The sequence below is a fragment of the Schistocerca piceifrons genome, chromosome 11 (assembly GCF_021461385.2).
Source record: "Schistocerca piceifrons isolate TAMUIC-IGC-003096 chromosome 11, iqSchPice1.1, whole genome shotgun sequence".
Lineage (NCBI taxonomy): Eukaryota > Metazoa > Arthropoda > Insecta > Orthoptera > Acrididae > Schistocerca > Schistocerca piceifrons.
In genome coordinates, this window is record NC_060148.1 from 23,287,636 (window position 1) to 23,304,051 (window position 16,416).

Below are 16,416 nucleotides of genomic sequence, written 5' to 3' on the forward strand. Positions count from 1 at the left end.
TTGTATTAGAATCTCATTAGCAGTACTGGTAAATGTTCTAAGTATGTGAGCCTTATAGACGTTACGTAATCGTGCAACTAACAAGCAAGAATGCACCCACACAATAACACTGTGTCGTCTGTTCACAATAACAATGCATTCGTAATTTCTGTTTAAATAAGTTCTCTTGGTTCTTGACTGGGTATTTAACTTCAAACATTGTTGCATGTTAACAGTTTCTCAGTGTGACAAATTGTACAAGTTTGCAGAGTTTCAACTTTAACGCAATTATCATGTGGTATACGTCGGTAAAGAATACTGGAATATTTCTCAAGGTTAGCGTCTATGTTATTTTTTTCTGAGCCAGCCAGCGCACGCGGCAGCCTGCGGTGCGAGTCATTGTCTGTTCCTTTGTTGGCGCGCGTCGTTATTGGGATTTGGAGACCTAATTTCTACAAATTCACTGTGACGAGAGGGCTCTGATCTGTTAGAATCCCGCCAGTTCTGATGAAATTCACGTCTGTCGTTATGATTATATCGTCTGTCGTCATATCGGTAGTTCCTGTAGTTTCTTTCTTGTCGGTTAAGTGGTGGAGAATTTCTCCCTGAATCGTCACAACACGGTGGACCGTTGCGTCTGAAGTTATTCTGTCTCCCGTGATAATAATTGTACTGGTTGCCAAATTGTCTGTTTCTATGATTGTCTCTGTCATATTCATTACTACAGAAATGCGATCTTTCTCTGTAACTATTACTCTGCCAGTGGTTGTCATACGGGTGGTGTCTGTTTTGGTCACGATTTACATTGTAAGAATAGGCTTGTCGTGGCCATTTATTGTTTCTGTCGTCACGGAATTGTGACGGATGTGACCTGTAGTGATTGTTTTCCTGTTTTCGCATCCCGCGACTGTCTGTGCCAATTTCTAATTCTTGTAAGAGTCCCTGAAAAGCTTCAATGTCGTCTTTGCAACGCCCTGCTAAAATAATATGCCGTAAATGTTCAGGTAATTTGATTAAGCAAATGCGGATGAGTTCTTAGGGTCTGTATGGGTTTGACAGGTACTGATTCTTGTGCAACATGTCTGCAAAATATTTGACAAGACTGGAAAATTCAGATTGTTCGAAGTGTTTCATCATCATGATGCTATGTTTTACTCGGTCTTGTGTAGCTTGTGACCAATATGCTGAGAGGAACGCATGGTAAAATTCTCCTTCACTGTGACAATCGTGAATGACCGATCGCATTCTTACAGCTGGTTCATTCTCTAAGTAGCCACACATAAATTCTAACCTGTGCTCCAATGACCAGTTGGGAGGAAAACAATGAGAGAATTGATGGAGCCACGCTTGTGAATGAATGTCGTTGGCAGAATTCTTAAACGTTTTGAATTTACGTGTAGTAATGAACAGCTTATAGTCAAAATCATCGTGTCGGCGAGTAGCATATCGGTCATTGTTACGTTGTGTCGGCGGTTCCATCTCAAAATTCGGTGCACATTGCTTATTTCTTTCATAACTTCCGAAATGCCCTGTGTTATTATGTTGTGGCTGTTCCGTATTTCTATGTCCCTCTTCCCGTATTGGAGCGCGAGTGGCCTCTGAAATACGTAATTCTTGTATTACCTGTGTCAGCTGATCTTGTACTTCCCGGATTTCTCTTTGGTGTTGCGTATTAATTTGATTCTGATTTTGTTTGAATTTCCTAATTTGTTCGCACTCTTCTGTGTCAGTGATGGCTGCAGGTCTTGTGTTATTCAGATCATCATCTACCTTTGCAGATAAGTTAGTGACCTGATTTGAAAGTTCGGCTACTTTCTCCGATAGTGAACACATTTCCTCAGTGTGTCTTTCTACTGTGTCCTTTAAGTATTCCTGAGTTTTAGCAAGTTGCGTAACCGAATCGGTAGATGGAATTGAGTCCATTTTAGCTTGCAAGGTCTCATGATTTTCATGAACAATGGTTTGCAGTTCTTTTATGGCTGCTTCGTGATTCTGTAATGCATTTTCATGCCGCGAAAAAATAGGTTGAAAATGCTCACAAATTTGTGTTTTTACGTCATTACAGACATTTCGATTCAATGTTATGTAACTCAGTAGTTAAATCCTCATGTGTTTGTTCAAGTGTGGTGTGAAGATTTTGTTCCATTGCGTCTAACTGTTGCTGTGTTTGTCTCTGGTGTTGTTCCATTGTGTCTAACTTTTGAAGCTTTTGCTGTGTTTGTCTCTGATTTTCGTTCCATTCTGTCTAACTTTTGAAGCTTTTGCTGTGTTTGTCTCTGATGTTGTTTCATTGTGTCTAACTTTTGAAGATTTTGTTCCATTGTGTCCAACTGTTGCTGTGTTTGTTTCTGATTTTGTTCCATTTTTTGCATTAATTGCAATAATAATGTATTAGTGTCTGGAATCTGTTTCTCTATGCTTTTTGGCAGTGCGTTTTCACCGGCAGCATTCACATTTTGACAAGCAGAAAATGTGTCTTGACTCATTTGAGAAAACGGTGAGGACCCAAAACCTAAGTCTACAGTATTTGCAATATTGTGTTCTGTCATTTCGGATTCCTGAGACGAGCTGTTGCCGACCGATCGATCGATAATGCTTCCCTGTTCACTACCTGTTTGACTGTCTACACCATTATTTGCCTCCCGCTCCATCTCCCTATGCACAATTACCAAATTACTACTTTGAATATTAGTTAATTACATGGTGGCGCTAACACACTGCTTTCGTCTTCACTGTCATTTCTCAGTTTACTTTGGAGCCTAGTGTTACGTTTTTCACACGCCATTATTGTCACAATATTTCACATGATAACACAGAAAAACACAATTTGTAGAGCAAAAATAGGAGAACACATTAACATAGCACTGAAAATAATATCTAGTTAAATGCAAGCATAGCTGCGAAATACTTGGTGCAAATCTACATGCATGCCACAACTGTTTTACTGTACAACAATGAAAGGCTGCAACTACAAAGGAGATTCTCTCTACAATTACGCGCTAGCAATAAACAAAATCTACACTAATTACACAAACTACAAGAAAAAATCTGAAGATTCCAGTGAGGTATCCTAGGCTAAGGGTCGACATATGAAACGTCCCCTTAGAACAATTGTATACGAGACTGTGCTTAAACTGACACACAATATTTTTAGCGCAACGCAATCTGACTATCAAAGATCCCTGCAAAAGAATGGCCCTGAGTAACATTAAACTATACCTTTCAGAAATCACTTACCTCACAAAAATCTTCATTACTCAAACTACTGCAATACAGCGAGCGCCACTACTGCCAGCTAAATAAAAGATTCAGACTACGGAAGTCACTAACTACTGATAGGGATAGTTAGCAAATGAAAGATTTTAATGGAGAACAAACAATGTACACTCCTGGAAATTGAAATAAGAACACCGTGAATTCATTGTCCCGGGAAGGCGAAACTTTATTGACACATTCCTGGGGTCAGATACATCACATGATCACACTGACAGAACCACAGGCACATAGACACAGGCAACAGAGCATGCACAATGTCGGCACTAGTACAGTGTATATCCACCTTTCGCAGCAATGCAGGCTGCTATTCTCCCATGGAGACGATCGTAGAGATGCTGGATGTAGTCCTGTGGAACGGCTTGCCATGCCATTTCCACCTGGCGCCTCAGTTGGACCAGCGTTCGTGCTGGACGTGCAGACCGCGTGAGACGACGCTTCATCCAGTCCCAAACATGCTCAATGGGGGACAGATCCGGAGATCTTGCTGGCCAGGGTAGTTGACTTACACCTTCTAGAGCACGTTGGGTGGCACGGGATACATGCGGACGTGCATTGTCCTGTTGGAACAGCAAGTTCCCTTGCCGGTCTAGGAATGGTAGAACGATGGGTTCGATGACGGTTTGGATGTACCGTGCACTATTCAGTGTCCCCTCGACGATCACCAGTGGTGTACGGCCAGTGTAGGAGATCGCTCCCCACACCATGAGGCCGGGTGTTGGCCCTGTGTGCCTCGGTTGTATGCAGTCCTGATTGTGGCGCTCACCTGCACGGCGCCAAACACGCATACGACCATCATTGGCACCAAGGCAGAAGCGACTCTCATCGCTGAAGACGACACGTCTCCATTCGTCCCTCCATTCACGCCTGTCGCGACACCATTGGAGGCGGGCTGCACGATGTTGGGGCGTGAGCGGAAGACGGCCTAACGGTGTGCGGGACCGTAGCCCAGCTTCATGCAGACGGTTGCGAATGGTCCTCGCCGATACCCCAGGAGCAACAGTGTCCCTAATTTGCTGGGAAGTGGCGGTGCGGTCCCCTACGGCACTGCGTAGGATCCTACGGTCTTGGCGTGCATCCGTGCGTCGCTGCGGTCCGGTCCCAGGTCGACGGGCACGTGCACCTTCCGCCGACCACTGGCGACAACATCGATGTACTGTGGAGACCTCACGCCCCACGTGTTGAGCAATTCGGCGGTACGTCCACCCGGCCTCCCGCATGCCCACTATACGCCCTCGCTCAATGTCCGTCAGCTGCACATACGGTTCACGTCCACGCTGTTGCGGCATGCTACCAGTGTTAAAGACTGCGATGGAGCTCCGTATGCCACGGCAAACTGGCTGACACTGACGGCGGCGGTGCACAAATGCTGCGCAGCTAGCGCCATTCGACGGCCAACACCGCGGTTCCTGGTGTGTCCGCTGTGCCGTGCGTGTGATCATTGCTTGTACAGCCCTCTCGCAGTGTCCGGAGCAAGTATGGTGGGTCTGACACACCGGTGTCAATGTGTTCTTTTTTCCATTTGCAGGAGTGTATTTACCTTAATATCATTACAAGTCATAATATATGTAATTTCAAAACTCCGCCATCTCTCCTCACATCCACCACTGCTGGCGGCTCACCTCCAACTGCGCAACGCTATGCGCTGTTAACATCCAGCTGCCCCTCTACAATGGCAGACAACAATGCAAACTAGCCACAGACTGCACACAACACAGCCAGTGATTTTCGTACAGAGCGCTACGTAACGTTGCCAATAAGAAAACATAAACAGCCTATTTACATAGAGAAAACATAAACAGGCTACTTACAATAGCTCATAACGTATGTATTTTAGGACTTTGGTTTACTTGACCTTTTTCCTGTAACTGCCCTTTTTAGAGATGTCCATTCTAAGTGGCTAATGAGCTACACATTATTGCAGTATCTGTAGCCTCAGAGACCTTTAAGCGTAGCTCTTCATTCCTTAGCGCTTCCCACTTCTTTGCATATTGGTTGTTCCCGACTAGTCTCCTAAACTTCAGCCTCACGGCGTTTCCCAAGTATATCTCTCCCTCCTGAACTGAGTATTCGCTATTACTGTCCGCTGTCCGAACTCTGTTGCAGAATTCTTTCTCGTTCCCATATTCCCCTGCTACCCTCCCCCTACCACCGCATTCCAATCCCCCGTTACTACTGCATTTTCATCTCCTTTTACGTACTGAATCGGCGATTGAGTATCCTCATACACTTTCTCTACGTCTTCATCTTCTGCATGTGACGTCGGCGCGTGCACCTGAACTAACTGTTGCCAGTGTTGGCTTGCTGTCCACTCTGATGGAAACAACTCTGTCGCCGAACTGTTCGCAGTAATACTCCCCCTGTTCCACCTTCCTGTTGGTAACGACTCCTACTGCCGTTGTACCACTTGCTACTGTTGTTGATATTGCCGTATACTCGACTGGCCAAAATCCTGGCCTTCTTCCCATTAACATCGCTGACCCCCACTGTATCTAGATTGAGTCTTACCATATCCCATTTCAGGTTTCCGACCTTCCCTACCATGTTTACACTTCTCATATTTCGGGCCCCACGCCATTCAACGCAAGCCTTTCGTTGGTTATTCAACCTTTTCTTACAGTCACCTGCCCCTAGGCAGTCACCTCCCAGGGATCCAAATGGCGGACGAGTCCGGAAGCTTTTGCCAGTGGAGAAATTATCAGGCCACTCTTTCAATTACAGGCCACACGTCCTGCGGATACATTCAGTCGAGACAGTTTATAGCGACATCACTTTTAACGACTTGTTGGCTGTAGGACCGAAATCCAATGGTTCCACCTAACCCTATGTGAACGCTATACAGTAGAACCCCTCTAATCCGTCACCTTCGGGACCGGGACCATGGTCGGAACGAGAAAAATGTCGGATTATCCGAAAAATCTAATATTTATTGGAAAAAATATAAAAAGAGATTTAGTACAAAAAATTAAACGATATAACAGTAATATAAAAAGACGTTTTTTACACAGTGTTAAACAATACATTAACTAAAAACCGTCTACACACACTATAATATGTATTGGTTTTAAAAGGAAAAACGACAAACAAATTACAGTACTGTACTGTACTTAATAACGTATTAACGATATATACTGTAAACTAAGAAATGTTTATTCCACTGTATATAAAAAAGAAATTTTTTACAGTGAAATAAACTACTGTATGTGTAAACTAAGAATTGATTATACTGTATGCATTGTTTTTACAGTAAAAATGAAAACAAATTACTTGGAAAAAAGTCCATGATACATTTTTGTTTAGCAGATGTTATTCTAGATTTAGCTGCAGTGTCCCTCCATTTTTTTTTATCCACAAAACGTCCATTGGAGTTGGATTCTGCTCGACGTACTGAAGGGCGAGGTCAAAAGCGTTTTTTGCATCGTTGTGTGAAATCCGGGTGGGGGGTTCGTCTTCGCCGTCCGAGTCTTCATTCACAGTTTCCTGGCTGACAGCGGCAACAATCTGGTCGTCATTGAGCTCTTCAAAAGTGTCAGTCTTTGTCACATTCGTTGGTCCACTCCTCAACTTCATTGGCAGGGACGTTCGGCTGCAGAGTTTGTAGATCTTTAACGATTTCCAGGGCGTCGTTGCTTTGCTCATCTTCGGTATGCTCATTTTCAGTCATAACTTGTGGCCAACGCTTACGCCACGATTTCCGCAGTGTCAGGTTTCAGTTCATCCTATGCTGCAGCCACTGTGTAGATAGCATCTTTGATGTTCAGGTATTTCATTGCCTCAAATAAGTTATAACCTCCTTCAGATTTTTCCAAGATTGAGCTGATATACTTTCTGCGATATCGCCTTTTTAACCATTGATAACGCCCTGATCCATTGGTTTGATGAGTGAGGTCACATTAGGAAGCAGAAAGAGAGCTTTTATGTCCCCCTTCACCAAATCTTCCTAAGATGGATGTGATGGTGCGTTATCCAACAGCAGTAGAGCACGAACAGGCAGATTATTTTGCTATAGGTTGCAGTCGCTCCAAACATTTTTGATTGTGGTAATAAACCGGCAAGAAAGTTTATATTTTTAAATGCCCTTGGCTTCTTAGATTTGCCAATGACGAACAAGTGGAGATTGTGGGTACCATCTGAGTTGCTACAAGGAACGACTGTTATTCTAAGTTTCGTGCCTACCACAGAATCATTTGAAGCTGCGAGCGTTTTTGTTGGCAACATTTTTAAGTTCCCGTCGATGTTATACACTTGGCAGGGTAACAGTTCATTTTCTTCTATAATTTCTCGAAACTTTACAGAAAACTCCTTAGCAGCTGCGGCATCGGCAGATAGTTTTTCACCGGACGCCATGACGGGTTTCCCAACGATCGAATAGCCTTCACTGGCAGCAAATTTACTTTCGGCTTCCAGTTTTTTGTGCAAGACTATCGCTATTTCTTGGAGAATTGGCCCGGATATTGGCGTTCCTTTCCTTCTTTCTTGACAAAACTACATACACAGTGCGTTATCAAGCAGTTCGAGTTCAGGCTTTTTTAATGTTTTGCGATTCGTCAGAGTATTTTCACCATCAATCGTAACTGTATAGGATTCAATGTCTTTCCGATTCTTCCTCCAATCCTTAATTGTCGTAACACCTACATTCAGTTCCTTTGCAAATTTTTGGAGCGATTCTCCTTCGTCTAGTCTTTGTAGCAACGCTAATTTTTCATTTAGTGAAAGAGTTACGTGTTTACGTTTGAATCCAGACATGTTTAAAAACAGGCAACTGTACACACAATGAATCGACAGTAATAAGTATTGTAGAGAACACGGAATAAAGCAAACAACGACGTTTTTTAATCCAAACGAAGGATAAAACTGCACAATAGCGTAGAGTGTAGCAATACGCACAACGACAGACACCGCAACAATGTCCCGACAGGCGTCCAGTCAGTGACAAGTAGGCACGCGCTCGCGAGCCTGAGCATGGACGCACTAGCCAGAGTGACGGACCGTCCAAGGTCGGGTCAGAGGGGTTCTACTGTGTTTAAAAAGTCGCTTAGTACGACATCCCTTTTTGCGACTTACCGTATAAAGCTGCGATTTTTATTCCATTTTCGGAGAAATTCATCGGCTGTAAGGTCCAACATTCGGTTTTGTTTCTTGCGTATTCGGGGATGTAGCGCTTATTTTCAAACAATCGATTTCTGCAGACTGTTGTTAGCAAATGAGGCGTCACAACGAATACATCGTCAAATGCAAAATGCGTAAGCACATCTTGGATGCGAAAACAAACAAGTATAACAGATAACTTTAACTAGGACAGTATATTGTAGTATGCGTTACTGTACTGCAATTAAAGCTAAAGCAACTGTTTAAAAAAGTTACAGCACTGACTTGGCTGTGGTCATAGTTGTTTTTTCAAAGAACAGAAATGGAGTAATAGTGTTCTCGTTATTGATGTTTGGTGGTTACGTGTCTTCAGTATATCTAATGTTTTAGATAGAGTTCATCACATCTGTGGAACATTTTAAGTGTAGGCCTTCCTGCAATTTGAAACGTCCCCTTAGAAAAATTATTGAATTAAAATGCTGCTTAACCTCTTACGTTGTTTGAACGTACTCAGACATCTCGCTCTTTACTTATTCTGATCAACACTAAACTGACACACAATATTTTTAGGGCCACGCAATCTGACTTTCAATAATCCCTAAAAGAGAATGGCCCTGACTAACATTAACCTATACCTTTCACAAATCACTGACCTCACAAAAATCTTCGTTACTCGAACTCCTGCAATACGGCAAGTGCCACTACTGCCAGCTAAATAAAAGATTCTACCTACTGAAGGCACTAACTACTGATAGGCATAGTTAGCAAATGAAAGATTTTGATAGAGAACAAACAATGTATTTACCTTAATAGTGTTCAAAGGTCATAATATATAGCAGTTCATGACATCCAGTCGTACAAATTTACTCTTTCTGATGGACACACATCCAGATCATCCGCTCTCAAAACTCCGCCATCTCTCTCCCCACATCCACCACTGCTGGCGGCTCACCTCCAACTGCGCAACGCTACGCGCTGTTAACACCCAACTGCCCAACACTACAATAGCGACTATTACAACAATGCCACCCAGCCACAGACTGCACACAGCACAGCCAGTGATTTTCATACAGAGCTCTACGTGGCGGTGGCGTTACGTATATAACAACCTAAACAGCCTACTTACAAATTTATGTAAAGAATACTGTCTTTCCATTTTGGTACTGTTGGTTAAATGTTATGACACAGCGACTGAAGCGGAGGTGTGTGCTTCCTGGCTGCCCTATGACACAGCACTCACTGCAAGTTCTAGGCGTGCGCAACACGTTACCTCGTTCACTGTCCAAGACCACCTGCAATATGATTTACATTGTTTCTACTACTTCCTTCACTTATTGACGTTTCCTGCATTTTGACGGCATTTTATCGCTGCTCATACTGCAAAAACACAAGAAAAATTCCTCTTCAGTCCCTCTCCACAAATAGTGTGTTGTAAATACTGCAGGTGCACTGTATCTCTGCTACCTTTTCAGAAGCCGACTCCATGACAGCCTGAAATCTACAGACGTGAAATTTTTATCAAAAACCAAAGCAAAAAGCGGTTTGTGCGACTCCCGGGTATAACTAACGCAAACTCACGGTCCCTTGTACATCGTTATAACCTGTTTGGACTGCATGATGTCTGATGCAGTGTACAGTATATTAACACACAAATCAAGAGTTTTGCTGAGTTCAAACATTCGCCGGAACAAGCGAGAAGGCCATCTCGCAAAAAAGAGTAACAAAAATGGATCCTAAATATGCCCTTTTTCTTTCCTTTTCATGTTTATCATTTTTAATGATTACAATTATCGTTTTATAAAACCGCAATTATGTTTTTCCAACAAATACGTACTATCTCTTAAAAATTTTTACAGTGACATAACATTTATCAGCTAATTACCATCGCAAGTGGTTTCCATTGCCTTCTGCATCCTCGTGCCATTGATCATTGCTGATTCTTCGACGTTTTTGGAGCAGTTTGGCAACCCAGTGGCAAGAAGGTGCCCTGGACCTCTTCCCCCTCCTCCACCCCTGTGGACAAGGCCGCTGGACGATCGAGTGAGACTTTTCATGCTGGAAGTTTACAGCCGCCATTGATGATGGTTTCTATTCAAGATTCAATTAGTGGCGAGGCTGGAACCAAAGACCAAGGAAGTCGTGGTTATTAGTCAAATACGCTACCCCTAGATCACGGGTTACCTACACACACACACACACACACACACACACACACAGAGAGAGAGAGAGAGAGAGAGAGAGAGAGAGAGAGGGCAACGGCAGCTGCTCCAATGGCACCAAAACTAAATAAACAAAGGAACGCATGCTGCAGTAACAAAACAAACAACCCGAAATGCCCCCCCCCCCCCCGCCCTCCCCTTGTCAAGCCGAGCGAAGTGGCGCAGTGGCTGGACCCGCATTTTGGGGGACGACAGTTCAACAATCCCGCCTCCGGCCATTCTGATTTAGGTTTTCCGTGATGTCCCAGGCAAATGTCGGGATGGCCCTTTTAAAGGGCATGGCCGACTTCCTTCCCCGCCCTCCCCTAACCCGATGACACCGATGACCTCGCTGTTTGGTTTCCTCCCCCTCCCCCCCAAAAGAACACCTCCCCCCCCGTCACGTATATGAAAGTACGTACGTCGTAGTTGCCATGTAGTGAAATTGAAAAATATTTTGCTTTTCAATCACACGACGCAAAAGGAATACGCACTATCAGCAGTCAGTAAGGCCAAAGATAGATTTGAGCCGTCCAGACATTCGTAGCACTGTCAGCTCTCTATAGCTCTCTTAGCCAAAACCCAATGTTGGCTTGGCTTGATTTCAGTTTTGTTAACAAGTTCAGTTGTTAATTGCAGTCGAATGTAATGTAAGTGCTACCTACCATTTGTTGTGTTTGTGCTGTTGTGGTTCAAATGGCTCTGAGCACTATGGGACTTAACTGCTGAGGTCATCAGTCCCCTAGAACTTAGAACTACTTAAACCTAACTAACCTAAGGACGTCACACACATCCATGCCCGAGGCAGGATTCGAACCTGCGACTGTAGCTGCAATATTACAGTATTTCACAAGGCAGCGAAATGGTAAATATCATAGAAAATAATATTAAATTAAAATCAGTGGATAAAAATACACTCGGATTCAGCTGTGTCGCCCAAAAATATATCGCCTAAATGGCGATGGCTGTATTGCTTTAAAAAAAATTTGCTCGGTATTCTGTCATTAGTAGACGAAATGACAAAATGTCACCCAATCTGATGGCTTTACGTGATATCAGTTACGAAAATCAGTTCCGGTATGGAACTTTTTTGGGGGGAGGGGGTTGCGGAGAAGGGGAAGCGGACGGGGTACAGGATGACAGCGCATTCCGCAGTGAGTTCGTTTCTAAAAGCGGGCTGCTTGAATTCGTCTGAGCTGGCAGCACCCTTCATCCTTCCCTCATCCCTTCGTACGAAATCTATTTCTGCTCTTGTAATAGCACATTAACTGAAGCCAGCAATTCCATGCACAGTTAAATCTTAAAAATATGCACTCACTCATGCAGTGTGGAATGATCAAACATGCACATGTAAAGGAAAAACAAGCTATGTAAGAATTCAATCTTTTGCTGCGATGCATTTTATTTTATTGTAGAAAAGTGTACAGCAACCGGTTTTCCTCGATTCTCCACCGACTCCGGGTAGCTCTGCGAGACGAGCCGCTGAACTAGTATTCCGTGGATTCGGGAGGTGAGTTGGTTCAAATCCATGCGGCGTCTTTGTTGAAAATGATTGTCAGTGGATTGTCATTTTCACTTAAGGCAAATGTTGGAGGCCACAGCGAATTGCTTCCGAACGCCTTTCTGTCCTGACAAGATCCATATCCCTTAAAGACGCACCCCTCTGTTTAAATGGAAAGAGCAGCATCAAAGGCGTGTCGAGCATCTCTTCAGACTCCCAGCACTAAAAGCATTATGGCAAATAGATGGCAATCCAAATGCTCCTCATCTGGGCTCACGCATCTGTCTGCTGAGTTGTTCTTCAGTGCAGAAAATGATCTCCCTTACATTGCAAGAATTGATAGATCCATTCTAAAATGAGGAAATTTGGGGAAGTGTAACGCTGAACAATTCGAAATAGTCTGCATGTTCGCCGCCAGAAATTATTCTGCGTTCTCTGTCGAACAGGGGTCTCTCTATTCCTTTTCACTGACAAGGGCAGCTCAACTGCTGGTCAACACCGACTTCCTCCAGATTTACGGTCTTTGCAGGGCTCGGCCAGAAATCACTGTGACATAAATGAGGGCTCCGGAACGCCAAGTGTTCACCAAACGTTGGGTCTTTTGGCGCGGATCGGGCGGGGAACGGGTCATTTATGTCGGCACAGGTCCCAGCCAGCGCTCCAGAGAGAGTTCCGAGCGGTAATCCGAGGGTCCTGGGGTCGAGTCTCTTGTACGTCACAGTGCAAATAAACCAGAGTAATACTCCAGACAATGTATTAATTAATATTTATTAAAAGCCATGAAAACGAATGGGAAAGTAAAATGAGAGTTTGCAAATATCAGTGCTAGCCGTCGAATTTTTTATTTGAAAACTCTTAAAGCGCTTTAAATAAGGCAGACTTTATTAACATTCTGCATTTTCTCTTCATGTTTACGTATCTGTAAATCAACATAGCCGCCCTTGCGACGAACACATCTGTGCCAACGAGAGACCAGATTCGCGATGCCGTCACTGAAGAATGTTTGACTTTGTTGACCAACCCACAGCCTCACCTCTCGACGCACCGCTTCACCACTGCCAGAGCAAAGCCCTCGGTGGGGTTTCTTTAAGTTTCGGCAGCAGATGAAAATGGGATGGGGCCAAGTCGGGAGTGTACGGGGGGTGGCAGGCGGCAGTGAAGCCAGGGCGTCGGACGGTCGGAAGTGTGTCGCGCCAGAGGGGAGGGCGCTCCGTGTGTGGACGGACTCTCCTGCGGTCAGCAACTGAATCGGCTTGTAGAGCGTGCACGAGAACATCGTACGTAAAATGCGATACTTTTAACATTTTACAGTTAATGATTTACACGTGCTTGGTCGATATTAATCCACTCTGAATTTTTACAATTGCGTGCCTGTTTTAAGAAATCCCGAGAAAAAAAAAACTTGATTTAGATACATAAAAGCTTCTCCCTCAGTGCATAGCTTGGCAGCAAACCACATGCAACGCACCAATTCGTCAAATATTGGCAAGGATAGCTGGTGATGTAGAATGGAATGTATTTCGATGCAGTCTTGTTTGGATGTGATTTCCTTTTCTCTCACGATAAGTATGGTTGTGAAGATTTTTGACCAAACTCTGTGCCTGATGACGACGGACTATATCTCGGGAAGAATCACTGTAAACACTGCACTATGGCGATTGTTTAGCCTGAAAAATCTCGTCGTATATCTGTGGATTTGCTTGTCCCTCCGTTTTATGTAAATGTTGACATATACGATGTATTGAGCATTATTTTGGTTTATTTGCAGTACACATAGGGAGATGTGCAACTTTATTTGGGATCTAATTTGTTTAACCTATCGTTATAAAGTTTTCGGTTTACTTGAGAAGGGGATCGATTTACACTGTTGTCGTTCGGAAAAGAAAGCGCAGGACCGTTGGTCGGAAACCCAAAGTGGGTCTGGACTGTAGAATGACTCACACTACAGAACAGTTGAAACATCAGACCAAAACGATAACTCCCTTGCAAGCCTTCCAGTGTTTCAGGTACGTATGCGGCTTGTCTTGGTATGACCACAATCCTAGATCGAAGCTTTAATTGCCGGCCGAAGTGGCCGTGCGGTTAAAGGCGCTGCAGTCTGGAACCGGAAGACCGCTACGGTCGCAGGTTCGAATCCTGCCTCGGGCATGGATGTTTGTGATGTCCTTAGGTTAGTTAGGTTTAACTAGTTCTAAGTTCTAGGGGACTAATGACCTCAGCAGTTGAGTCCCATAGTGCTCAGAGCCATTTGAACCATCGAAGCTTTAATTGCGCGAGTATGGAAGGAAAGATAACGTCGAACATAAACTCCCCAGACAGCATGACTTTGCCTCTGTGAAGGAAGTCACACGAGCTGGAGTACAAAGTTATAAACTGGTATAATAATACCTGCTAGCAGCCATCTGTCAGAAGTACTTTCGTTTGTGAGTGATGTCTATGTGACACAATCATCTGGAGCTAGAAATATGTCCAACACGGCATTCAACGGCTACGTCCCGTGCTAAAAGAGAGCTGTTATTACCTTCAGTATACTAATCAAAGCGTTCTGACGTCCAATCGATGAACTGGGTCCTGCTTTACAGCAGTAGTTTCCCTGAGCAGGCATAACCCATCGCTGTGTATTACACTTTTGGAAAACAAGGAGTAAAATTGTACAGGACGAAAGCAACATCCATTTAACGCTTACTGTGTGTGTGTGTGTGTGTGTGTGTGTGTGTGTGTGGTCAGTGTAACCACTGCCACTACTGCACATTTTTGTTTTTTCCATTTTTTTAGCCGAAGTGAATTTCTGAAAATGTGGCTTCACCATTTCATGGAAATAAAGTTACTATTTCCGGTTAAATGTTCAGTAATTTTTCCCTTTTTTTCTAAAAAAAAAAAGTCTGCCTCCGTAGTCTAGCGGTAGCGTTTCTGCCTACCACGCATGGGGCCCGGGTTCAGTTCCCGGCAGAGGCCTGGGTGTTATATGTCCATCATCACCGACCCGCAAGTCGCCAAAGCGCGCCAACTGAAAAGGACGCGGCGGCCGAACTCCGACGCATGGGGCCTCCCGGCCAACAATGCCATACGATCATTTCCATTTTTCCTTTTTTAAGTCAGTCTTCTTTCTATATATGGAAATTAAAATGTTTCTGTCAAGATGCAGGGACAGTTTTCCTCATGCACTTACATGACACATGAGAGCATAGAGCCAAACTTTCACTTTCATTGCTCCCACTTCGACACAACTGATGAGATTTTGTCACCGGCAAGTCGTTTGCACTAACTGGACCGCTACTCCCGTTGTCGGCGTGCGTTCTGCGTTTGTGTGTGTGCGTGTGTATGTGGACAGGCCCTCAGCAGTGCTGGCTGCAGTGAGCCGCGCCCAGGACCCCACGAGGACACGCCAGCCAGCTCACACTGTGCCTCTGTGTGTGTGTGTGTGTGCAGCCCACCAGCCGCCACACAGATGAGGCCTGCCACCACCACCACTGCCACCGCCGCCGCCCCCGCCGCCGCCACCTCTGCCAGCGCACCTCGCCAGACACCTGCTGCTGCGCGGCCCACGACTCCTCAACCTGATGAGGCCACTGTCTCTCAAATGCGGTGAGTTCTCACCACACACACACACACACACACACACACACACACACACACCATTATGTGGTAGATAAGATATAAATACCAAAAAGCCAACTGTAAATGCTCAGTCTAGATTTAATTAGGGTCAGCAAAGTCAACTGGGAATATAATCAGAACATAGATGAATAACAGGCTGGTATCCACAGGATTAGTTTGTAGTATCACGAAGAAAATTGAAATGAGTGAACAGCATTGTTTGCCGGGAGGCCCCATTGTGGGGAAGTTCCGCCGCCGAGTGCAAGTCTTACTCCAGTCGATGCCACCTTGGGCGACTTGTGTGCCAGTGGTGAGGATGAAACGATGGTGAGGACAACACAACACCCAGTCCACGAGTGGAGAAAATCTCCAGTCCAGCTGGGAAACGAACCTGGACCCACTTGCATGGGAGGCAAGCACATTACCACCCAGCTAAGAAGGCGGACTGTAGTATCATGAGAGAGTGGTTCCTGAACCATTTACCTCTTGCAAAATTTCAATACCAATCCCATAGGTGCTACTGTCGGTATTCATATGGAAAGTCTCTGACAGTATTGGCTGATGTAAAACATTTATTATGTAAAAGTTCATTCTTCAGAGATTCTAAATCCAGCTGACACTCATCTGTCCAAACAAACGCACTATTCGTTTTTAAGAGGTTGTTCAAGTATGGGTTATTGAGGCCTTGCACCTTAACAAATTTTTTGGAAAATCCACACAAACCTGGAAAGGCTTTCAACTGTTTTCTATTTTTTTTTTTGTGAAAATAACGCAGCGACT

General features: G+C 44.4%; 1 long non-coding RNA gene across 1 annotated transcript in view; it reads left to right on the forward strand.

Moving 5' to 3' along the window:
* The window catches only part of LOC124719892, a 66,052-nt gene that overhangs the window by 29,564 nt on the left and 20,072 nt on the right, over positions 1-16,416 (forward strand). Inside the window, exon 2 of the long non-coding RNA XR_007006008.1 lies at positions 15,469-15,624. This is a non-coding gene — a long non-coding RNA (uncharacterized LOC124719892). The remainder of the gene's footprint in view (positions 1-15,468; positions 15,625-16,416) is intronic.